This window comes from Accipiter gentilis, chromosome 21, assembly GCF_929443795.1.
Source record: "Accipiter gentilis chromosome 21, bAccGen1.1, whole genome shotgun sequence".
NCBI classification, from domain to species: domain Eukaryota; kingdom Metazoa; phylum Chordata; class Aves; order Accipitriformes; family Accipitridae; genus Astur; species Astur gentilis.
This window is the reverse complement of record NC_064900.1, coordinates 18,901,969-18,927,063: the sequence shown is the minus strand read 5'-3', so window position 1 is coordinate 18,927,063 and position 25,095 is coordinate 18,901,969. Positions and strand designations below refer to the sequence as shown.

The window sequence follows — 25,095 nt, the reverse complement described above, 5'->3', positions numbered from 1 at the left end:
GCAATATTGTTTTGGTAGCAACAGTTCAACTAGGGAGAACCAGGGAGAGACTCAGAGCATTTAAGAATCCACAGAAAATACAAAGAACAAACTGCAATAACTTCTGTAGTTTATTTCAAACTCCCAAAGAGCATATCATTGTTGAATAACAATCTAAAATATTTTTACAATACCAGCTATATGAAACAGAGAAGTCTCTTAAAAAATATCAAAGACTATGTAGATTAACAGAAATTTGCTTTTACTGAGTCATAAAGTCTGGATCAAGCAGTGACCTACTCCCCCACATGTTGAAGATAGGTTCTGGATATGTTCTTAGTTTTACTGACTGTCTTTCAGTGAGGCAAGCAGCATCTGAAATATATATAAAAAATGTAATCATAACCTTAACTATACTTAGTTAAAGCTATAGCAATCACTTTAACTGGTAGTGTGGCCCAACCCTATTGATGTCCAAACTGATTAAATACCAGTATATATATATACATGCACACTCACACACAAATATAGGATCTATACTACAGTATAACCTGTTGCAAGGCCAGAATAGAAATACTAAACCTGTGTTTAAAAAATTCACAAACACGTACGTTTTCTTATATTTCCTATGTATATTTTAGGTTGTAATCACTGCCTAAAAGTCAACACAACTAAAGAATATATCAAAAGTAAGTTCAGAGTGAGGCAAAAATCAAGACTGTATTCCTTGAATGCCCAGCTATAAAGTTATTTGCCAATTTGTTAATATTTACAAAAATGGCTGGAAATTATTCCCACTTTCTAATAGTTACTGTCAGCCATGAAGAATGGGCTTGTTTCATTCAAAGCCTATGACGATCCACCTTCCAAAAGTATTCATAAAGATGACATCTATCTGCAGATGATGGATATATACACAGCTACAGACCCAACCTCATTCCCTAGCCTTATGTGTTATAATCTAGTGTAATGAATGGTTAACATCCTGCAAAGTTTGTAAACCTTGCAAGTTCACAAGGATAGCTGAAGACTCTATGGTAGTCCCCACAAAATATACATTCAGAGTGGGCATGAGTGAGACGTAAAAGCACGTAGAAGAAGTTATCTTTCAAAGAAATAATGACTTTCATGAAATTCCCATCTTTTATTATCATTTGAGTGACTCTCTAGGGACACTCACTAGGAGCCTAAACCTGAGCTAAGCCACTTCATCTTCTCTGAACATCTTACTGTACTGCCAGCCATGCCACTGTAACCACAAATGCAAAGATAAAATGCAAGTCTCAAAAGGATTCTAAAAAATTACTAAAGAAGGGAAATTGTGGTTATTTTTTTTTTTTTTTAACTATTCCTTCCTTTCCTGTTCATTCCCACTTGGCAGCTGGACCCATTTGTTCCTTCACATGTACACACACACCCTAGTGCCTGCAGTGGGATGTTCACATGAATATCTGAGACCTTAATTTTGAAGAAATTTTATTTATTTCATTTTCGTGAATGAACAAAGGAGCTTTCTGTAATCTTTCCCCTCAAGAAGATAAGCCTGTAGAGATCTAATGCCAGTATGCTAGGGCAACTTTGCAGTGATATTATTTAAGAAAAGAGATCAAAAGCTAATAACCTCTCTAGCTTGGCAAGAACTTCCAAATGATTCACTTCTAGACAATTTATCCAGAGAACTGCTGATACATTGTCCTGTTGGAGAAGAAACCAGCAGTTGGTCTTTGCAGCAAAGAAAGCCTTTTAAGCTCCTACCAGCAATCTTGTACAGAAGAAATTATTAAGGAAAAGCCACCTCCAGGCATGAAAAAAATCCTCACAATAAACCAGATGGGATAAAATTAGAATCTGTTATCAAGTCTGAAAAGCTCAATGCTAATGCTGTAATTGCAACACAGAGGACTGCCATAGAAAGAATTAATACAGCTGCTTTGGATTAAAGATGGTCAAGGAGCATACCATCTGGAAATGGAAAGGTTTAAGAAAATTAGTCCCTGCATAAGAGGAAACAAACTGTAACATTTCACCTGATCTAATAAGCAACTCATTTAATATCTATCAGTATTAAATTAAGTGAGTCCAGAGAAGATTGAAACAGTGGCTCCGTCACTGCTTTAACTTCTGCCTTGCAGTAGTTTCAGAACTAAATCCTACCTTTCAAACTACACGTCTCAAAGGCAAATCCAGTACTATGGGCATGATTGTTGCCAGAGTATAAAGTGTTGAATAATAGATTACACAGAGTGGGATGCAGTAGTCAAGTTTGCATGGACATTCGCAAAAAGGATTGCAAATATGATGACTAATGGTGCTTCCTGCATGTGCCTGGACAGCAGCTGCACTCCAGACCCTTCTGATACAGACTTTGACGTGCTGACTTTTGAGTTTGCACTGCCCAGTGGTTTTGCTCTGAAGGGCTTAATGCAACCATTCTCAGGACACAGAATTTCAATCTGCACCAAGTGAATGTGCTTCACTCGAAAAGCAACTCAGCTGGAAACAGATCTCTCCTCTGGATGTCTCAGTAAAGCCAGACATTTTCAAGTATTGCAGTGTTTCATGAGGAAAATATCTTAAATTGACCTAAAATTGTTCTGAGATCTTGTGAGCTTGAGCTACCTTTCTATGAATTTGTATCCAAGTTCAAATTGTAATGCAATCTGCAACTAAGTCAATTACCAAATAACCACATTGCGCATAAGGTATTTTTGTTGTTGGTTGGTTTGGGTTTTTTTCCCAGGATGCCTTGTAGGGTTTGGTGGGTTTTTTTTACTGTATTGTATATTCAGACTTGAAAACGGTAATTTGACAGAAAGATATTTTGGTTGACGTTATTCCAAGTTGTACTCTGCTGCCGTCGATGGAATTTAACAGGGCATGACCTGACCCTATGGTTCTAGTCCATCAAAACAGAAATTATATACGTTATTTAAAAAGAAAAGGTCAGTTGTTTTGTGGTAGATTTTGAGGCTGAGAAAAAATAATCTTGCAAAGATCAATAAACTGTGAAACATCTCTATTGAGAAAGGTATTTTTCTCTTCAACTTGATGCAAGTGTAGTCATTATCCATCTATATTCCACTGAGACTATTTATTTTTTCATGTACCTATCTACCTTGTGAGTTATATTTTTGTTTCAAAGTTAGTAGAAGAGGTAAAACCCAGTGGTCTCAGAAACACTGTTCTAGGCTGAAGTTGCAGATCTAAAAAAAAAAAACCAAACCCAAAATAAAATCCCACATGCTACCGACAGGATGGAGGTGACCTGAGTCTCATGCGTAAAGATACCTGCTTAATCTTTTGGAACATCCTGTGGAAAAGATCAATTTTCAATTGACAAGAACATTCGCTGTTGCAAACCTCCCTGCTGGGATACAAAACTGAGGTCATTTATTAAAAGGAATATAATGAATGGCAGGGCTGATCCCTTTAGTTTCATGGATACATACCAAAAAAATCTATCTAATCAAAGACTGCAAATTAACAGTATGTTAAAGCAGGCTAGTTTCATGTCTGTGGTTACTGACAAGTCACCAGATGCTCAAGATCAATAGATGTTTTGCATATTTTAATTATTCTTCTGGGCTTACAACTCAATTACTCTTATGAACTCAGGTAGTTTTGGCAGACATAGTTTACCTTGAAGCTGTGAGTTTTACTATTGTTTCAGCAGCTAAAACAAAGTGCCAGCATGCTGATATACAGTCATGCTTTTATTTCCAGTGGCTTGTCTGAGTGATGAAAGCTGATACCACAGAGATTCCAGCGTGTCTCCCACAACACAAAGTTATGTTTAATTTGCTGGCAAATACGGGGAATCTGTTAAACAGAGAACACTATTATAAAATCCTACATTCATTTTCAGGAACAATACTCCCAGTCTTGTGGACACCGACAGGACCTGTGAAGAAAAGTTAGAGAAAACATTAAATGTCAGACAGATTAAACAACAGGGGGAAAAAACAAATAACTTGCATCCACCGTACTTGAATGCAGGGAAGGATTAGATTGTATGGATAACAATAGAAAGAAAGGAATCTGCTTTCCAGTTAAAGAAAGTGTTTAATTAATGAGTGCCATATCAATCTGTCAAATTACAGGCCTCTTGTTGTAGCCTGCTCCTGGATGTGAATCATTCCGCAGGCTGCAGCTGGGGAGTTTGTCCTCCCAGGCAACCCCTCCCAGCTGCTGAAGCAGCCTGCTCTCTTTGCTTCTAAATAAAGCCAGCAAAGAGTAAGTAGGCTGCTGTGCAAAGCCTCACCATGAGCTGTAGAGCAGCAGCCTTGCTCTGCTCCACATTCCCTGGCCCTGGGTTCCCTGTCCTGCTTAAGAAACCCTGGTTCTGCCATCTGCCAGTCTTGCTCTGGTACCAAAACCACTAGTTTCACCCTGCTCCAGTTCTGCCTCCTCCAGATATTTTGCTGTCAAAGGAATGAAATATTAATTACCTCAGTAATGAGTTAACACAAGCTTGTTTTGTTCTTTTAATGTCTGATGCTGGACTAAGTCATATGGGAGCATACATGAAATACAGGTTACTAACAGCTAACAAGCAGCAGAAAATTTACTCCTTACAAAACTATGTACACAACAGTAAATCCAAATAGAACAGGCTGATTTGTTAAACAGCCACAACCACTAATACACAACATCAATCTTCAAAAATTATTTTCATAATTATATTGCACTATAAATTACTGCAAATAAGGATTTAGAATTGGGACAAAAGATGCTAGAGGAAATAGATCAAAGATGGTAAGAAAGAAAAGCAGGTATAAAAGTCATAGCATCTCAGGGTTAAAATACACATCTATGTATCTATGCGCTTCCCAATAAATCCTTTAAAATGATTGATGGGGATGGACATTCTATCAACACCTAAAATACTTAAAACATATAATGAATCAATCAATCCAGAATGTGAACACGACTCGTGTGACATCTGCATATCTGTTGGGGTTTTTTTTCCTATTCTCCTTCATTTCTCTAGAAATTTAACTACTTTGAGTCCTATTTATGCATTTTTGCATACTGTGAACATTTGGTTTACATTCCATATTACTAGCTGTGCCCAATTCCTGCTCCAGCCAGCAGTCTCCTTCAGCTGAAACATGTCATTAGGTTCTGTCTAGGCGAACTAGTATTTCAGAGCACTTTTTGTCAGGAATTTTTGCTGTTAATAAATTATGTAGCCTTTTGCATGTCCTAATTTTTCTAGGTAATTTTTCTGAAGCATTCTCTTTACTCTAGGATTTGCTGTCATCATCACACTGATAATGAACTAAAACTCAGATGCACTTTATCTTTTTTTCTTTTTAATACCCAGTGTTAAAGACTCCTGTGCTGGTTTTGGCTGGAATAGAGTTAATTTTCTTCACAGTAGCCAGTATGGGGCTATGTTTTGGATTTGTGCTGAAAACAGTGTTGATAACACAGGGATGTTTTTGTTACTGCTGAGCAGTGCTTACACAGAGCCAAGGCCTTTTCTGCTTCTCACCCCACCCCACCAGCGAGTGGGCTGGGGGAGCACAAGAAGTTGGGAGGGGACAGAGCTGGGACAGCTGACCCCAACTGGCCAAAGGGATATTCCAGACCGTATGACATCATGCTCAGCATACAAAGCTGGGGGAAGAAGAAGGAAGGGGGAGACATTCGGAGTCATGGCTTTTGTCTTCCCAAGTAACCACTACACGTGCTGGAGCCCTGCTGTCCTGGAGATGGCTGAACACCTGCCTGCCCATGGGAAGTAGGGAATGAATTCCTTGGTTGGTTTGGTGGTGTGGTGTGGCTTTTGCTTTACCTATTAAACTGTCTTTATCTCAACCCACGAGTTTTCTCACTTTTACGTTTCTGATTCTCTTCCCCATCCCACCAGGGGAGAGTGAGCAAGTGGCTGTGTGGGGCTTAGTTGCTGACTGGCCTGTGAGAGACTGAATTGTTATCTTGAGCTGTTTCTCTCAAAGATTGTTAGGTGTGAGAGGCTTCTCAAGCCATTCATCTCAAGGATTGTGGACTGCTTATCTTGAGCTCTTTGTCTCTGAGATGGCCTGTCTAAACAGGACTTTCCTCTGTCCATAAGGACAATTACCAGGCCACTGAGGCATTCAGGAGAGGAAACAGGCTGAAGCCGACAAGCATGTAAGAATGTGGACGCTACTATTCTCACAAAAACTGTAGTCTTTGAGATAAGATTTGGTCATGCAAAGGTGTGATAGACGAAACCTGCAGTGTGTGAACAGTGCATGAACAATACATATGTGCATACCTCATCGAAATATGCCCTATAAAAGACCGTGGAGACAAGCCGTGGTGTGCACTCACCACCGAAGAATTGAAGACTGAGGACGAATGGGATGCCGCTGAATCCATGGTGGTGACTATCCTTGCAACTCTATCCCAACTGCTTGCCTGATTTCTGCCTATTCTTCCATTCTATCCTATTGCTACTATTTTCTACTTTTGATACTTTTGATAATAAAAACTCTTTTGGGTATATGGCATTTGACCTTGTTTGTGTCTTAATCTCACTCTTGGGATCATATTGAAACCTTCCCCAGCATTGGATCGGAACACTGGGCTTAAACCACAACAAATAGTTAAACAAAAAAAGTTTATGCCTCCTTCCCAGCACTGGCCCCTGAGCATGCTGAAACAATAAGGGAGCAGCAAAATGCAGGGCACGAGATGGGACATGACATTTCACATGCAAAGCTGGCTTAGATCTCCAAGTACCCGTTCAACCACAGCCTGTCCTGCCGATCACATATGGCATGCAGAGCCACATATGCATTGCCAGACATTGCTTGAATCTGTCTGCAGCACCACCAGCCTTAATGAAGAAAACTTTGAGAACCCTTATTTAAGAGGCAGGACAATTCAGGTTGCTATTGGGAAGAGGGGATGCCAGCAGTTTGGCTGAATAGACACAGAGCACCCTTTTCTTCATCCCTCTCAGCTTCCCGCTCACTTCTATAACAATTTCCCCTCTTGTTAAAACAGAGATTCATTTCAAGTTCAAAGTCCATTTCAAAGGTCTCCTCACCATCATCACCTGTTCAGCGGCCTCATGACAATGAATCCCACGGGGCTGGGGACAGAGTCAGATGAACTCCCAAACAGCTACAGAGGACATGCTAATGGCCTCAAAGTCAGTGGCTTGGGTGTGTGGGCCAGTTTTGCAAATGCACTGAGACATCTGAAGATGCAGCTAGGCATGCCACAGGATTTACACAAATGCCTAACCAGGCACTGGCTATGCACCACTGTCCTTAAAAATTAGTTAAATGTCTTGCCTGCTCATGTGCTTTTGTTAATCCTCCTATGTGCTTTTATGCCTTTTAGGGCAGTTCAATCTTTTTTTTTATTCTGGTCCCAGGTTATTTTTACAAAACTGTACTTTGAGATATATATATATATCACAAAGTAATTTACATTAATTACATAGAGCTTCAGAGAGCAGGACCATTTCTGTGTTTCTTGGTTTTAGTGGTGATCGCTAACTAATAGCTTTAGCATTCCCATAGCTGTGCCATCTGATGACTGCAAAAACCCCTCAAAATATTAATTAATTGAGCCAGACAATGCACCTGTGAACTAGATTTTTATCATTCACTGGCAGATGGGGAAACAAAGACACAGAAAGGTTGAATGCCTTATCGAAGAGCCCAGAGGAGGCCTGTTGCAGAGCTGGAAACCAAACAATTAGAACCCAGATACACCAACATTTGGTGCTGCACGTTATTACTCTGCATTACATCTAAGCTCTTCCTTTCAAGTCTCAGACCACAATCCCTTAGTAACCCAAAATTCTTCTACCGCTCCTCCTCTTCTTCCTCAAAGCCCTTCTGTTATCTTCTTTCTGTGGACAACAACCTGCCTGTCACCCAGCCATGGGTGATACTTTTGACCCTAGATTCTCACATTCTGTTGAAGACTTGCAGAGAGTTCTTTACCAGATGTCTAAGACACATCTTTCCTATCTTGCCTTCACAGATAAAGTGCTTGTCTAAAGTTTCATCCTATATCAATAGCTGCAACCCTTTCCTTTTTGCCTTGACTAATGCAATCTCACACATTCAATATTCCTCCAGAAAACATTGCTGAAGAGATCATGTCCATAAGCCCTTTGCTTTGTCTTTGTCATCTCTTCACTGGCTCCTCTTCATTTTATTTTACAAACATAAGCTCTTGTCTTCATTTTTTAAGTCCTTTATAGCCTGTTCCTGCATTATCTATATTGGTCATTCAGTATAAAGAGGTTAGGTCCTACCACTGATGAGCCTCTATAAAGATGGCAGGATAGCAAGAAGACTGAGAGAGAAAAGATTGGGCTGTTCATTTGAACAGAAGACTTTCACCCTGGGATTAGAAAAGTAGTGTTAACAAATAACTGGCAGGACAACTGGTGCCTGCAAAAAAATAAAGGAACAGAGCAGTATGTAGGTTTCTGACTAATGTCTAACAAGCTAACTGTTAGCTAATAACATTGTCCTCCAAATATAAATGAAACTTGATTTTAAAGCTCCTATAGATGAAGCAGATTTCCAGGTCACAAAACCTTCTTGCTTGCATGATTGCTATTTGTGTATGTAGCTAACTATCTACTGCAAAGGAAAAGTAACAATTTATCACCAAGGAAAGGGAGAATAGGAAGAAACAATTTCTCTGTGTCTTTACAACAAATCATGCATGGATTTAGTGAGAAATATTTCTGCTGAAAAGAAAGGCTGCTCTATTGAATCCAGGTTAAAACAAGAGAAAATGCATTGGCTTGGCACTATTCAGTTGAATTTAGATGACACAATTCAAAAGGCTGTCCCAGAAAGCAGTTACAAAAGACTACATAGAAAGGTCTTTCCAAAGTTGGAAATTCACCACGCAAGCCAAATAAGAAATAGGATACCCAACATAACATTCTTCCCTCCCTTCTTCATGCTAGGGAGATTCAGAATTTCAATATACTTGTCAATTTAGGATGTTGTGAACCTGGTGGTAGTGTGACAAAACCTGACATTTCAGATGAGTTAAGAATGGAGAACGAGTAGAACCATGAAAATGTATCCACATTAAAGATGACAACCAGAAGCAGAGACATTTTGACATCCTTGTCCTAGGATCTAGTAAAGAAAAGAAAGAAAAAAAAAAGGGAAAAAAGGCATAAAATTATAGAATGATTTAGCTGACAAACAAATGAGTTAAGCCATCACTTTACACAAGGTGAGAAGAATATTGGGCAGAAAGATATATTTTTAAAAGTTCAAGTTGGGAAAAATAAAAAAAAGCCTCATTCAGTCAACAATTTTCTATAGATGATAATATACAGGCAAGATGCTTCTTCCTGCACATAATGGGAAAGGGTATGAAAAAGATACAACCTTCCAGCATGATCAACATAATGATGAATGATTTGCAATCCAAAATCAGTTGCACAACATCAACAATCATCAGCTTGGTCCGGTAGTATATCTAGTAGGCAGCAGTCTGCTGGCACTCCTAAAACTTAGTTGAGATCAGAGACAAGACAGTGAGGCAGCGCTGTTGAAGGTATGTGCAGCAGGTTTCCCCTATGGGACAACCTTCACGAGTAGTTGTTATTCTAATGTTATTACAACATTTTTTTCTCTGTATTCTTAAAATGGTATTTATACCAGGAACTCTGACTGGATTTATTAGGTATTCCTATCAGACTTATGATGCTAGATAATGGACTGTATGTAAGGCAGAGCTCTAGTTTATTCTTCACCCTTCCCTTCTTCTGTGTGGATAGTTCTTTAAAGGTGTAGTAACTCAATATGTATGTTTACATTAACTGCAATTCAAAAGTCATTTAAACAGTCATTATAATGGCAAGGAAAATCTCTTCTTTCTGTGCCTCCCACCTTCTCTACAAAGGGCCAAACAAAATAGGGGTGGGAATGTGTAATCCACATAGGAACTGTGTCCTACTTGTGGGAGGATTTGGGCAGGGGACTGAGTCTTTTTATTTTCAAGCCTTTTTTAGAACAGAAGCCTTTTTTAGAACAGAAGCCTTGTAAGTGTGGAAGTAGACATGGCTAGCAAGGAAGCAAGCCATTAGTACTGAAGTACATGTGGCAGCAGGAGCATCTGTGAGGAGCAGATATAAAAGAGGGAGAAAGCGGCCACAAGCAGGAAAAATGGCCTACAAGTTACACAGACCAGAGAAGATTTTGCTTGGAGGGTAGGGTCCAAGGTGCTGTGAGGTGATCAGGCTGGAAGAAGTTAACAATGGAGCATGGAAGGAAATGGGGATTGTAGACTAAGGATATTTGAGTTGATGGGATGATGGTGACAACAGAGCAGATGGGAGCGGTCTAAAGAGGCTGGAAAGAGGCAGCGAATTAGGATATGGTCACCTCTGGGGAGAAGGAGAAGACAACCTTAAAGGTGGGAGAGCAGAGACTATGGAGCAGATTCAGAAGAACCGAGGGGCCTTGAGCATTAGTAGTTGGTAAGAAGATGTAAGCTGATTCAAAGCTGGAAGAACTGGTGCATGAGGTTTGAGTTTTGCTGAGGCACTTCAAACTGGTGTGGTTAGAAGAACACGGAAACATGAACAAAGTTCTGTCAGGAATAGAGAAGATATAGGCAGTCTTGATATATAATAGGGTAAATACAAATGCCAGTAAACACTTGATAATAGGTACAATGCTTAATTGAAGGCAATATAATACAAGGGGAGAGTGATGGACAGAGATAATCCATGGAATAATATCTTAATTCCAGCATTTTACCATCTCCTGAGACAGCAGAATCTAATTGAAGAAGTTAAATAAGAACGAGTTGCAATAATCAAAGATCTACAAGCATGTGACATCAGGCAGTGTTAAAAATTTTAATATCCTAGCAGTATTTCTTATTTGGCAATTTAAAGGGTGAGCACTATTATTAACGGAGGCTTTTTATCAAAAAACTAGGTCTATTAAGACCCTCAGCAATCTTGGTCATATTGGATCAGATTGCTGCCAAAAAGACAGCTTTAAAGTTGGGGCAGATTTTAATAAATTCAAGACAATTTTTAACATTTTCGTATTAAAAGGCATTAATTATTAACAACTTCTGTGACACCCACATTTGCACTTTCGCTGAACCATCAAGCTAAATGTTATGAACATTTAACAGCAATAATTCACATTTAAAGCCTTAGCATCTGATGCCAGAAAAATCAAGAAACTATTAGAGATGACAACTCCTGAATGAAGTACTTTATGCAACCTAATACTTATTTTGAGCAGGAACAAATTATTTTGTTTTTAAAGACCCTGCCATTAGTAGAGCAAACACGATTCAAAGCAAAAAAAAATGAATGCCAGTTACCTATCTGAGATGTGTTGAAAAGACCTTGTGATCTGAAGTCTCACAAGCTAATGACAGGTGTAATAGAAAACAATGCTAAAAGCAATCTATTACAGACCCTTTGGCAGACCTCCCTCATGTGGAAGGTTACTAATGGGATTGAAGTCAAAGACACATTTCCTATCCTACTGTGCTCATTGTAAGATGACTGCCACAGACTTACCACTGGAGCTGTTCCAACTTGACCCTCATGTAAAAATAGAATATTTTAATAATGTCACAGCAAGCTTTCCAGCTCCTTTTAAGAACAGTATCTCTCTTTTCATGGGGTGACTCTTTCTGAAGAACATCATCAAGCGGGCTCAGTTGTGAGACACTGTGTTCATTAATAGGTTCTACCTTGACTTCTATAGAATATGAATCACTGACCTGTTCACAGGCAGAGAATTTTCTTTAAGTCAGATGGACAATTATTTTGCTTCATCAAACAAAAAGGCTCTACCTTACAGTGAAGAAACTAGAATAATGAAACATCCCTTCCCAGTAGTTTGCAAGATCTTGTATTGTTAAAATTAAATACATGGAGACAGAGCTATATAATTTGTAGGCAGAAGCCAAAGAAAACTAAAGTATAATTTATGCTACTTTGGGATTGGAAGTGGAAAGAGTTTTTTAGGTAAAACAGACTGATCCTCCCTACAGAAGCTGAAGAAAATAAGTTCCTCCTCTGGGAATAACAAAATATAAATACATTAAAAAATGTGTTTAAGCATAAACCACTAAGCATTATCATTTGGCTTAGGAAATATCTAAAAAAGTCTTTATGAAAGAGATATCAGGAAAAAATTTGTCATTATAACACCACATGAGATGTATATTGGAAAACAGGGTAGGTCTCAAATTTCCCCAGCAGTTACTACTTTATCTCTGGAGAATAACATGGGTAAAAATGTGAGGGGAGAGGCTGACACCTTCAACATGAAGGAAATGCTTTTTACATATTTTGAATATTTTTATTAGAACTGATTAAAAGACAAAAGTCTTTCAGGACTTTAAAATCTATTTTAATTTCACACTGGAGCAGATCCATATATTCAAACAGAATTGGAACAAAAATCTGTTTTTAAAACACAGAGTGATAGAGAGATGTTTCTTGCTTTCTTGGTAGCCAGGCGATTACCCACTGTGTGAGAAATCTCCATTAATCAGTCACTAGACCTTTAATACAGGCTCATCTGTTTCTTGAAACAGTAATTACAAACCACGACCACTGCTGGTTGCTGCAAACATTCTTTGCTTTGGGGAATCATATTAATTACATATTATATGATACATGTTAATTTATGCAGTTAACTACTATAATTTAGTCTTGCAGTTCATAGCTCTTCCTCCCCTTTTTCTTTACCTTAAAATGGAGTAAATGTCATCATATTAGTTTGTGTTTCAGGAGTTAAGGGAACTAGTTACAGGAAGGTAATTAAAAATAAGGAATTCTAAAGGAAAGACATTATGTATGTATTTTTCCTTTTTTATTTTTCACTACACACTGCACTAGTCAGCCTGCACTAGTAGAGACACTTGAAAACCAACTGGTTTTCTACCCATTGTGTCCTTTTTCTTTTTCTGTTTGTATACAATGCAATGGGAACATATTTTTTCTGTTATTTTTTTTTCTGTACAAGCAGCAGTAACTCGGTGAAACACAGAGATTAGCATTAGGAGCAGAAAATGATTGGTGAAATACTTTAAAACTATTTGCAGGGAGAAGAAAGTTCTAGTTACAGTGCACAGTCTCTTAGACAACCAATTACTAAATTATGCTAAGACTGAATGAAATTTGAGATCAGAGACAGTCTGCATTAGCTGATTCTGCAGCCGAAGAAGAAACAAACAATGACCTACATGCAACATATATAAAACATTTTGGCTCTTTACAGAGAAAATTAATTGGCCAATTTAAGTGTAGTTAATTGACACCTGATTTCTAATTAATTTCAAGTGATACTATACAGGATGCAGTAGTCTCCTGGATACTGCCTGTACATCAAGATTTGATGTATTTAAAGGGATGAAATAAAGAAAACTACAGAAAGGAAAACACTGTTTAATGTACAAGATGTAATCAGGAAGGAGAAGGTTAACCAATAAATCAGTACTTCAGGGACAGATCTTCTAAGTTGGTGAAGATCCTTGGATATCTTTTGCTCTAATGTCAGCTGAGTGTGTGCTATATCTCAAGCGAGGTGCTCATAGCTGATAGGAACGGGTCAAATTATGTAAAAATAATTTGTCAAAATTGTGCAAAGATTAACACATCTGATTCTCATTCAGTGTGGTACTATTTACGTGCCCAAAATGAAGTTCTTCTAAAACAGGGATTTAAACTATTTTTTCAAGTTTCTGCAGAACTTTCAGATGGTCAAACTTCTATAAGTATATGCCCCCCCCCAGTAAAATAATTGTCAAGTTTGCTGCTTCTGTTCACACTCTACCCTCCCTGGGTTTAAAGTACTGAAAAACTATAAGATAGTCAGAAAATGCCTAATTAAAGCACAGCAAATCCACGGAGATCTACACTTTGGCTTCATTATGTAGGGACTCACTGCATATGCAAACACTATTAAAATCGGGACTTTTGTTTCTGTTTATTAGAAATAACATTAAATATGTTTAATTATTATTAAACAGTAAAATGTCTCAGAGTTCTATATCCATGATGGAGAGGAATGAGGATATTAAACTTCCTATTTTCACTGCCCATGTAACCACATCTGTACAAATTTAATGGCTTTACAGCACAACAGAGAGATGGAAGATCATATACCTAAACAGAGTCCAAGCCTAACTCCTAGATATTAAAAAATAAAGTTAAGCTAGAATAGTCAGTCCTCCTTCTGTGATGTCTGTACTCTCATAGTATGCTGTTCCTGTGGGAAAAACACAGGCAGTGCACGTTGTAAATGAATTTTACTGAAGTTTGAGGATGGTCAGAATTGGATGAAAGGAACTGTCTTTCTTAACAAAGACCACACAGTTCATGGGAAATTAAAAACAGTTCTTCATTGAGCCCCTGGATTCCCCTTAGCTTGAAGTTTACAACCTTTCCTCTCTCACTCCCAGGAGACCTCTGAAGATTTACTAATTAAAACTGAATTCTCAGATTACTATTTTACTTCCAAATATATTTTCTGTAAATACAGCTTACCTACTCTGTTGCATCCTCATGGATGAAAAAAGGGTCTTTCTCTATTCTGATCAGGTAAGTAACCTCTCTGCACTACATAGAAACTATACTATATGGAAACTATAGAAACATTCTTATTTTTATTGATTTACTGTGGTAAGGACCTCCCTTGTTCTGTCTTCTTGGCATTCCTCCAGACGTTTCCATTATCCGTTTGAACCTCCAGGTCTGGAGAAACGACTGTCAGGGATTATGTGAACAGAGAACAGCATGAACTGTTTTAGCAACTTTCTCCATTTTCTCCCACCCCCACAAAAATTTAAGTTAAAATAAAACAACTCAACAGGATTTCTCTCCAGCAGAGTTTGGGCTCTGTTTCCTTCATAGTTTTATATCAAATTTACAGGTTCTGCAGGGAAAAAGGTAAACAGAGAAGGTAAAGCAAACAGATGCAGTGGCTATGCCAGTCTAACAGTGCAAAGACATGAATGAAACCTGTGTAGCGGTGAAGACAGTTAGCATTTTCCAACTTGTTACCCTAGTGATCAAGTAATAACATACCACAGCTTGGTCCTGTGACTGACAGTTGAGAAAACAAGCTTCCCAGCTGCATGAGACAGTGCTAAGGAGCTCTGCTACACCACGGTATAGAGAGATTTCAGCCCTCTGGAAGTCTTTGAATGCCATTTCAGACGAAAGAGAGATTTTGCTTTTGAAATACTCTGTTTGGGTTTTGGCTTTTTTTTTTTTTTTTTTTTTTTTTAATAAATATATACTTCTATCAAGCAAATGTGGCACATTTGGAAATGGAGAGTATTAAGAAGATAGCTCCACTAAAGGGAAGTAATATTTTCACATAGAAGCAGCAGGTATCTCTAATAACGTATTCTCTCTCTATATTTATAACATATAGGGTGCTCTTTATATTGGTGCAAGAGAAGTAGAGCATGTTATAACTACCTTACAAGTTGAATCATGTCATGTGTGTCTAAACGCATTTTAAAGGCTATGAAACAATAGCAAAGAAAACTTCAGTTTGAAAACAACTAGGGAAAAAATTTATGCAGGTATAAAGTTTGTATAATGTTTGAGAACAATTCAATTTCCTCATGTTTACTTGAGTTCTGATTTTGTTTACTCTGTTAACTGTCCTGGAGTAGTTCACAATGAGTGCTGAGCCTTTGAGCTTGCCTGGCTACCTACAGCTTTTCTCTTCACTGACAGGGTGAGCATAGTTGCTGCAGCTGATACTGGAACCTATTGGGCACCCCAGCTCTTACTGGCAGGATGCAGGACAGAGAGGATAAGAAAAAATTAAGGATTTCTTAGGTTTCCGTTCTGAGCCAAGACATTTACAGAGAAGAGGAGTACAGAACTTGCAGACATGGTGCCAGCGTGGTGGGAGGGGGGGGTGAGGAGGAGCAGTTAGGACTTCGTTGAACAGCTCTACTGCCTGCGGCTTACATCTCTTCATTTTCAGGAATGTTTGGGTTTTTTTACTGCATTAAGCTGTATCCCACATTATGAGAGGAAAAAAATGTTAAAAAGGGAGAACAGAAAAGGGAAACTGAACTTCCAGTCAGCTAGAATACATGACAGGTTTCTCTTTGTGTGGCTACTCCTAGCAATATTTGGATGCAAGAAAAGGAATGGGTGCTTGGAAGAATAAGTATTTGCCTGTATAGTAAGTCACAATATCAAGAACAAAGCTGAGAGGCATGTCTTGGCATTGAACCAATCATCTGAAATCTCTATAACTTGATATAATGCTGGGAAAACAGATTTTACTACTAATGATTTTTCAGGATCCTCATCGCTGTAGTTAGCTTGGCCCTATACCCAAGACAATAAAATAATCAATGTAGTCACTTCACAGAAGGTTGGACTCTAGTTCCTGTGAAGTAAAAGTACTGAGCCAGTACTCAAAGAAGCCCATGCCTTGACAATACTCAAGTAATGTGTATTTCTTAGCCAATAAACTCGCCAAGCTCTTATCTTTCCATATCTTATCATTTCAGCACATTGATTGTGAAAAATTACTGATCTGAACACAGCTTTTGTGCTGATACAAGCCAATCTGTTGAAGCACAGATTGTAGAAAATTCATTACATCCCCTCATCCAGGAAATCAGAGAAATTAACTGGGTATACCTCACGATAGCTTTTTATTTAATATCAAGCAGTAACATTCAATGGAAATTCAGATAAGTTGGAGTCCAGACAGTTTTTATTTTCTAAAAAGTAGAACAAGTTTCTCACCTTTTCTTTTTCTTGGCTTACTGTTAAGCCCCTCTATATCTCTAGCTATGCTCATCCTTCAGTTATTGGAGAGCTAACATAGCTCACAGTGGGAACAGCCTTGGGAGCAGTAAGAGGAGACACATATGTACTTGATGAGGAAGAACTGCTAAAACTATAAGCTTGGCCCAATTTGCCTGTTTCTGCTGTCTGCTAGAAAACAGAACGACTCTGACAATACTCCTCTCTTGCTTCTCTCCAGAGCAGAATGTGCATGCACAAGGCTAGCTGGGCAAAAAGAAGGTATCTGGGAACACAGATTTGTCTGCAAACACTTAGCAGCTTAGACTGAGATGAGATGCAGATCATAACTTTTGAATGAAAGAGGCCAGAATTCAAACACCATTACTATTAAACTTTAAGAGTTACAGACTTGTCACTGACCGTAGAAAAACAGCACAGAGCTTGATCTCATCTTGATCAATGACAGATATGGATAAATACTTCAAATAATTGTTTCTGAACATGAAAAATAGCTAGCATGGTCAACATTTTCAAATACTAGAAGTTAAAAAGTTAGGCAACTACAGGTAACTGATCCATCTACTATACCATCTTGAGGCTCAGGAGAGCAATTTTTATTTTTTTTTTCTTAAAACGAGATATCGAGTAATTAAAAACTGTTCAGGAGACAAAGTGAAAAAAAAGTTGTTTAGCTGCCTTCAAGAAAGGAACACCCTGTTATAATCCCAAAATGACAGAAAGCCTCTATTGTGTAAGATGCACAGGAGGCCTTCATGAATTACCTTGTCATTTTCTATATTATGAGAAGTTGCAGAGTGTTAAGGACAAATAGGGTCCTGTCTCTGCATTGTTCAGTTATGCCTTACAGTGCCTATCATTAGATATTTAGATAGTTTTCCAGAATATCAAGAAATTCAAAAGAAAATCTGTCCTCCTGGCCTTCATAACATTAGAAATAAAATCTCAGCTCTGCATTCATTTTTGAACGTTCTTGTTTATCTGTTCTTTTACTTCCATTCTCAATGCAAAGGTTTTATTTTTAGGTGTATAGCTTACACTCCTCATCATGATGTGCTCTCAGTTTAATTTCTTCTGCCAGCTTGCTACATACCTTGGTGTCCTAAAACAAGAGCACACTGTCTTAGTGGCCAGTAGCCTGCCTTGGTCCTTTCTACAATTTCTTCCAAAAAGCCCTTTAACTAAGATTAAAGTTTCATAGGAAAGATCTTAGTAGTTAAGGATCAGACCTTAGGAACTAAACAAGTTTTAAGAAGCCAGGAGAAATCACGTGTCTAAGCCGATTTGCAGAGGGGGTACCTGAGGGTATATAAAAAGACATGGATCAAGTGTACTAGTATCTTTCCCTTTGTCATCCAATACTTTTGAAATGGTTCTTGAAGTGAATGTTCTAACTAATGGGTAGAAAAGCACAGACTTTGCAAAACTAGGTACAACAAATACACAATAAATTTTCAGAAAAATAGAGCTGGAAATCTAAATCTAATCTGGAAATACCTAAAATTAATCTGAAGCTCCATAAATTGTTACTATAATACTTGCAAAGTAACAGATTTCTTAGCAGTTGCCTAGTAACCTTACCATATTAGAATCTAGGGACTATTATGTCACACTTCAGCTTTACAGGTTTTAATGCATCTAATAAGATAGCCCAGTAATACAACACTGTGGATAAAGTATACACCATGAAATTTTGCCATGGCAGTATGTTTTTGTGCAAAAATGTGCCATAATGTGCCATATTCTTTACTATGCATGTAATTGATTTAAAGTGATTCAGTCCTTTCAAATACACAATATGTGTCCACTAGGAAACTATTTCTCTAGTATCCCCTAACTTCAGGAGGCATTTATGAATGTGTCTTCAAACTCTGGTTGCTATAAATGCACCTTCAAACTCTGATTACTATTAATGCTCATAGTTCTGCTATTCCATTTAAAAAGCCTGAGAAGACAGAGAAAAAGCTGACAGTGAAAGAGATAAAAATTGAGAATGTTGTGGGGAGGGAGTGACAGGGACCAGAGCAAAGAAGATTTCACATCTACCATGAAATTACCGCAGAACGTACAGTTTAAAAATGTTCTACCGTATATTGGGAGAAATTATTTTGTACTTGAGGATTTTCCTGCAGTTTTATAGAAGGTGAAAAGCAATTGTTAGTGAAATACCGGAAGCTGCTGTAGCAGTGACTGAGAAAATAATTTTCATCACAGAGTCTATACACTAGAAAAACATGAAAAAGTACTTAAAAAATAGTTCATTGATTTATTTCCTTTTTAGATATAGATGCAAAGGAAATACAAGATACCACTATTATAACATGCTCTGCAAAACTTTATCAGTCTAATACATTCCCATTTAGTTTACAAACACCAAGGAAAGCAAGAAACAGTTCCATCTAATTTAATTTCCTTTTAAACATAGATGGAAGCTGTATCAAACTTTTCAACTTCATATTCGTATTCATTTCTGATGACGACATAGCACCTCAAACCTTAAGCTTCCCTTCTGTATGTACAAAAAGAGAAATATCCATACAACATAAAAGAAGTGAATCAACCTATAATTTAAGTTCAAGAAGATCAGGTTTATGATAATGGAACAATTGCTTTAAAAAAAAATCTGGTAAGCAAGTTCCACTATAGAGCCCCAAGAGTTTACACTTTTGTCTGCATGGACTGGTGCAGACAGCTGTGCATTTATTTTGCTGCACTCCAAGCAGGCTGGATGTGAACATCACACTATAGATTTATACTGCAAGACTCAAAGAAGCTCCTCCAGTGAGTCAGTGTAATAGACAATGTATTCCTTACCTTTGCGCATACAAAAACATGCATTTACTTGTATGAAGCAAGACTATAATTGTCACCTCCAGCCCACCGTTTGTTAAATACATTAGTAGAAGAGAGGCACAATATTTGAGACACCCACTTGAACCTCACACTGATCCCCACAGATCAGAAATACAAATACTTAGCCTGAGTCCATTGCCTGCCAGAATGACGTGAAAGAAAAACCTTATAAGGTGATGGGCTGGACAGAGAGAGGTAATCCACAGACACCATGGGGAGAACAGGGCAATGTGAAGGTGAAGGGAAGAGGAGGAAAGCATTTTTTTCCACAGCTTTTGACTATGCGTCTAATATGAATACAGTTAAGATTTACTGCTTTCTGTTATTCTCAAATAACTATGTTATGTCAAATGCGTGCTCAAGTGTTTAGCTGCTTAGGACCCTGGAATGATTCGTGCTGTTTTGTGCTACAGAAAAAGGAAGGCACCAGAGAACCAGATCCAGTCCATAACTTACACTGATAGCAATCATCACTTGAGCAGGAAAAAGAAGAATCGGTAAGAACACAAAGAAAAGCCTCACTTGAGAACCTGCTTCGTTTTTGAGGAGTTCACTGTCTTTTGATCAAAAAGGCATCAGCAATGCAATCTGCTGTTTACGCAGGAAAAAAAGTATTAGCAAATGAAAGGTGTATATATACACAGAAACATCTGTGCTAAGAAGCTACTTGAAACATACCTGTGCAACAACGTTAGAAAGAAACATCTGCTCGGTGCCTAGCAGATTCTTAGTAATATGAAAGGAGGTAATGCTAGCAAACAGATGTAAGGATTTCATATTTTGCTATGGTGTGTTTCTATATTTTGCTAGACTTCTACTAAGCTTTCTCATTAAAAAAAAAAAAAAAAACAAAACACCAACAAAACCAACCTAAGCAATTTACATATAAATATTTTGAAGAAACCTGAGAGCATTGGTTAACTTTTCCATGCTAACATAGTTGTAGCCATTAGAATTGTAACATACTGTAACAATACTAAATAAAAAATCAACACATTGTACTGAATGCATTTTAAATATTTTTAAATTGTGTAATATTTTATTAAAAGACAGTTATTCACTAGTTATGAAATAATAAAAGTTGTGTTTTCTCCCTTTTAATAGTCAAAATCATTTAATCAGTAGTAAATGTTCAGTACGTTCTGATAATTATTTTAAAACTACGTTCACTTCCCTGAGTACTTTTAAATCACAAACCTATTAAAACCAAAAATACCAGTTAATATGCAAAAAAATAATAAAGGTACAGTAAAACTTGCTTATTTTATTGTGATCTACATTTAACTAATACATTACTAACAGATTATTATGTTTAGAAAATAGTATCATGGCTGGTTAATGAAAAATCAGCACTAATGATAATTAACTCAGAATAGTAATAGATTAAAATATAATATGAAAATAGAGTAAAAAAAAAAAAAAAAAAAGGGCATCAGGTAAGCAAGACTTAACCTGAGCCATGATGCAGGAATCTGGGCTTTTTAAAGTTGACACATGAACATTGTCCTGGTTCTGGCTGGGATAGAGTTAATTTTCTTTCTGGTAGCTCGTATAGTGTTGTGCCTTGGATTCAGTATGAGAAGAGTGTTGATAACACACTGATGCTTTCAGTTGTTGCTAACCAGTGTTTAGACTAAGTCAAGAATTTTTCAGTTTGGTTCCCTACCACCAATGAAGGGAAGGGAAGAGTCACTCTCACCACTCCGCATTTCTGTGCAAAGCTCAGCGCCGCGCTTGGGAAGGAGAGAGGAACGCCTGTCCCTATTGAAAGAAGTGGCGGATGTGCAGGGGAACATACTAACCTTATTTAAGTCCTCCTCAGATTCTTCCTAAAGGCTAACAATTATAGGAAGCTGCCCTTCTAGCACAAGAAATCCTCTTCTGTGTGGTCTACAGCAGGAAATAAACTCCTGGGTCCTGTTCAGTGTTCAGTTTGCATGTAAACTGAGAAGACGGCTTACAGCACCAGCAAAGTACAGCTGGTTTCTGGAGAAACTGCTTGGGTAAGATTGCTTAATGGCCAAGGAATAACTACTTGAAGTGAGCTGCTGCAAGCTGAAGACTATGTTGGTGAAGAAATGAAGGTGTTCAAATGGTGGACAAAAGGTGGATGATTTTGCATCATGCTGCAACCAAATTTCACTAAGCAAAAATTCTGAAGTATTTCTCCTTCATAATTTGGACTACTGTAAGCATATCATACTTTTCTCATTGTCTGCTATGAAAGAATAGATGGAAGCCTAAGCTCTCAATTCTTGTATTTGTTACGTTAATCATAGCCTGATCTCAGCATATATAAAAAAACTGAGTTGAAGGTTTTAATGTAGCTTACGGTTGCCCACAACCATTCTTTTGTGGAACATAACACTTGCTGCATCCCTGTCAGGCACAAAGTGCAGGTCCTTAGTCTTTCCTGACATAAACATAATGCAAGGATGAAACAAGAAACAGTCATGAACAGCAAGTCCTGTTCAAAAATCCCTAGAAAGAGAAAAATAATGAACTACGCTTACAGGGACTAATTGTCTCTTTGCTGAAAGGGGTTCAGATATCATTCCTCCCATAGCTAGCAGCACCTATGACCAGCAGGACTCCATCAGTCTCTTAGGTACAGATTGGGCAGTCACATAAACCCAGAAAATGATTAACAGTATCTGGCCCAGAGGGGTGATATCACTCCTGTTGAAGTTGCCCAGATTCAACGGAAGAAGAAAACACACCAGAAATCATAGATGGAGTAACAGAGAATTTAAACTAAGACAGGTTTCCCAATTGTTAAAGGGGACAGTAAAGGAAAAGCATCTCTGTGTTACAACCTCAAGTTTTACACTTTTGATCAAGAAATTTTATATCTTCAGAATTTGACTGGTTACTTTATTACACTTTGTTGCATTCAGGCATTGAGAGGATGTCTATTACTTCTTAGCCCGTAGTGATGCGGGATTTTTTTCTGAATAGTGCACAAATAAAAGTATTGTTGTAAACTGCCTCAGGAAACTTGACTGTAGTCTGCCTGGAATACCAAAACTCACTTCAACAAAATTAAATAAATATTGCTCTTAGCGCTCCTCGAATTCACCCAAAGTAACGTATAATTATTAATTTAGTATTCAAAAGTATCTTAACCCACTACCTGTGTTATACATATGCTTTTACTCATTAAAACCTTTTTTCTCACTTGAAAGAAGTGTGAATATCGTAAAAGATTTAACTAGCAGTTTACATTAGTTGCAAGCCATTCAAGCTAAATGCTTTCAAACTCTATTGTTTATAATTAAACACATTTTTTTAAAAAAAGAAAGGTCTTGATATCTGGAGATCACCCATACTGTAAGAAGATGAGAGTGACAGGAACAGGGGGCTGTAGCAGCTTGAAGGCTATAAACAGGATCTACCTACTGTGGGAACTCAGCTCTTGGGAGATACTGTTCATTACAGAGCACTGATGAAACAGCCAAAACAAATACGTATGCATGGATGGTTGAGAACGCTTCTTTAGAGGCATGATGGGCAAAAGCACTGACACATCTGGGAGGGAAATACGTTCATACTTCCTACAGAAAGACACTCCGTGCATCACCACTATCTTCGTATCTGTTTATTTTCATATTAACTTCAAGAAATTCTGGGCCTTGAGATGAGTTGCCTGAAAAGTGAACACAGGCCAGACAAAGACATACTTTTCAGCCTGCAATCCAGCAGGCACAGTGGCTTGCATCTACATTAGTGGAAAAGTGCTCCCTTCTTTGCACAAGTGACCTCAACAGCTGAAGGAGAAACCCTCAGGTGGTACAGCAAAGTAAAGCCACCTCTTCTTATCTTGCATCTTTAAAGCCATATTGTTTTACCACTAAAAATCTTTTGTGATTTTCTAAATGACATAGAGATCTTATTTTGTGCATGAGCAACATTTTGTGCTAATAAAAGCATTAAAATTATTTCTCTTTCATTCTCACACAGGTATACCAAGTTCTTCAATATCCAGTTTTAAACCCGGAATTTCCTGTAGCAACAAAATCACAGCGCAATGCAAGGTCACTGAGTCTAATCAACCCTAACCAAGAATGAAGATTTGTTCTTTTCTTTTGGTTTTGATAGCTCAGAGCTAATTAAGCACTGTAACTCAAGCACATAACTATTTCACAGGTATGTTAGGGACAACAACAAAACAATGGAGTATTCTTTATTTTGGCATCTTTGTGGCTTTTCTTTTTCCTTGCCAAAAATTAATCAAGCGGCTTCATCTGTTTTTCAAGTTTGTCAATAGCATTACCACTCTTAATGCAACAAACCCTCCCCCCTCGCCCGTCGCTTTGCTGTCTAGCAAAATGCCTAAATATATTTGTTTTGGGTTTCCATCAGTACCACAGCAAATGATACCTTCCCACAGAGTAAGCTCCCCAACACAGTAAACTTTGTTTACATCATTTGCGCTGCTGTTTTCAGCCTCACTCCTTTACAGCTCCTGTGCGTTATTTTGGGGTCACCCCAATTGGCAGCTCTGGTAGACTGAGCTGTGCCGCCCCAGTCCGAGACTGGCTCAAACTAAAAGTGTGTGTGCCTGACACCAGCTAAAGCAAAAAGCCTGGTCAGTTGGCACTGCAAAGGGAATAAAAAGAGTGTATTGGAAAGCAGAGTGGAATCACAGATAATTTCCAGGGCAGATGAAATAATTGAGAAAACTATTCATATGGCACACTTGGGAAGGGTGGTAAAGAAAAACCCAAACCACAGACCAGAGTTCATATAAACAAAAGGATTAAGACTTGCCACAATTAAGGCTTCCCACTAAATGAAATAAGAAAGTTTTTAATTAAAAACTTTTTCTGTTAGTCACCCACAGTAAAGTGGGACAAGAAAGAAAAAGATGTACTTTGAGACAGGGATAATTCCCTTCAGATGGCCTTAGCCACACAACCTCAAAGAACTGTGGCAAGACTGGGCACCATTATTTACAGCATTGTGGGGTGACGCCTTTAACCTTCCCCTGTCGAACATTGGATGGGCTGTATGCTTTAAACAAAATGAAGTAAATAAGACAGAAAGTCATCAGACTTACTGTTGCAGTGTTAGTTGAACACCTCAAGTAACTGCCCTCTGACTCTTCTGGGGTACCAGCTCCCTGGCTGAAACGGAATAAACAAATGAATAAATGAGTGAATGCATGAATATTCATCATTTGGGGTGGGGGAATACAGTAAAATAGCTTAAACCACCTCTCAAAGAAGCGAAAAAGTCACCAGTTCTCTCACTGAAGTGGACTAGGAGTCGTCAGTTAAAGCAACAACGTCCAAGAGTGGTCACCAAATCCAAGAAGTGCATCCGAGCCTTAAACTTCTCAAATGTGACCACAATAGTTTTTGTGATTACATCTGCAATGCTACATTGCTAATATCTTGAGTCTTCAAAACTGTTCTGTTTAGGATCCTGTACTCCAACTGGAGTCAGACACATTAATAGCACTGTTTTGCTTTTGCTTAAATCTT

The 25,095-nt window shown here is 38.0% G+C and overlaps 1 long non-coding RNA gene across 1 annotated transcript; it reads right to left on the bottom strand.

The window, feature by feature from the left end:
- Positions 1 to 237: 237 nt before the first annotated feature.
- On the bottom strand, positions 238 to 24,784 carry LOC126049127 (uncharacterized). The gene is made up of 3 exons (XR_007509109.1): positions 24,669 to 24,784; positions 3,833 to 3,880; positions 238 to 354 (listed from the first exon to the last, which is right to left on the bottom strand). It is a non-coding gene; the product is annotated as an uncharacterized LOC126049127 (long non-coding RNA).
- Positions 24,785 to 25,095: the final 311 nt, after the last annotated feature.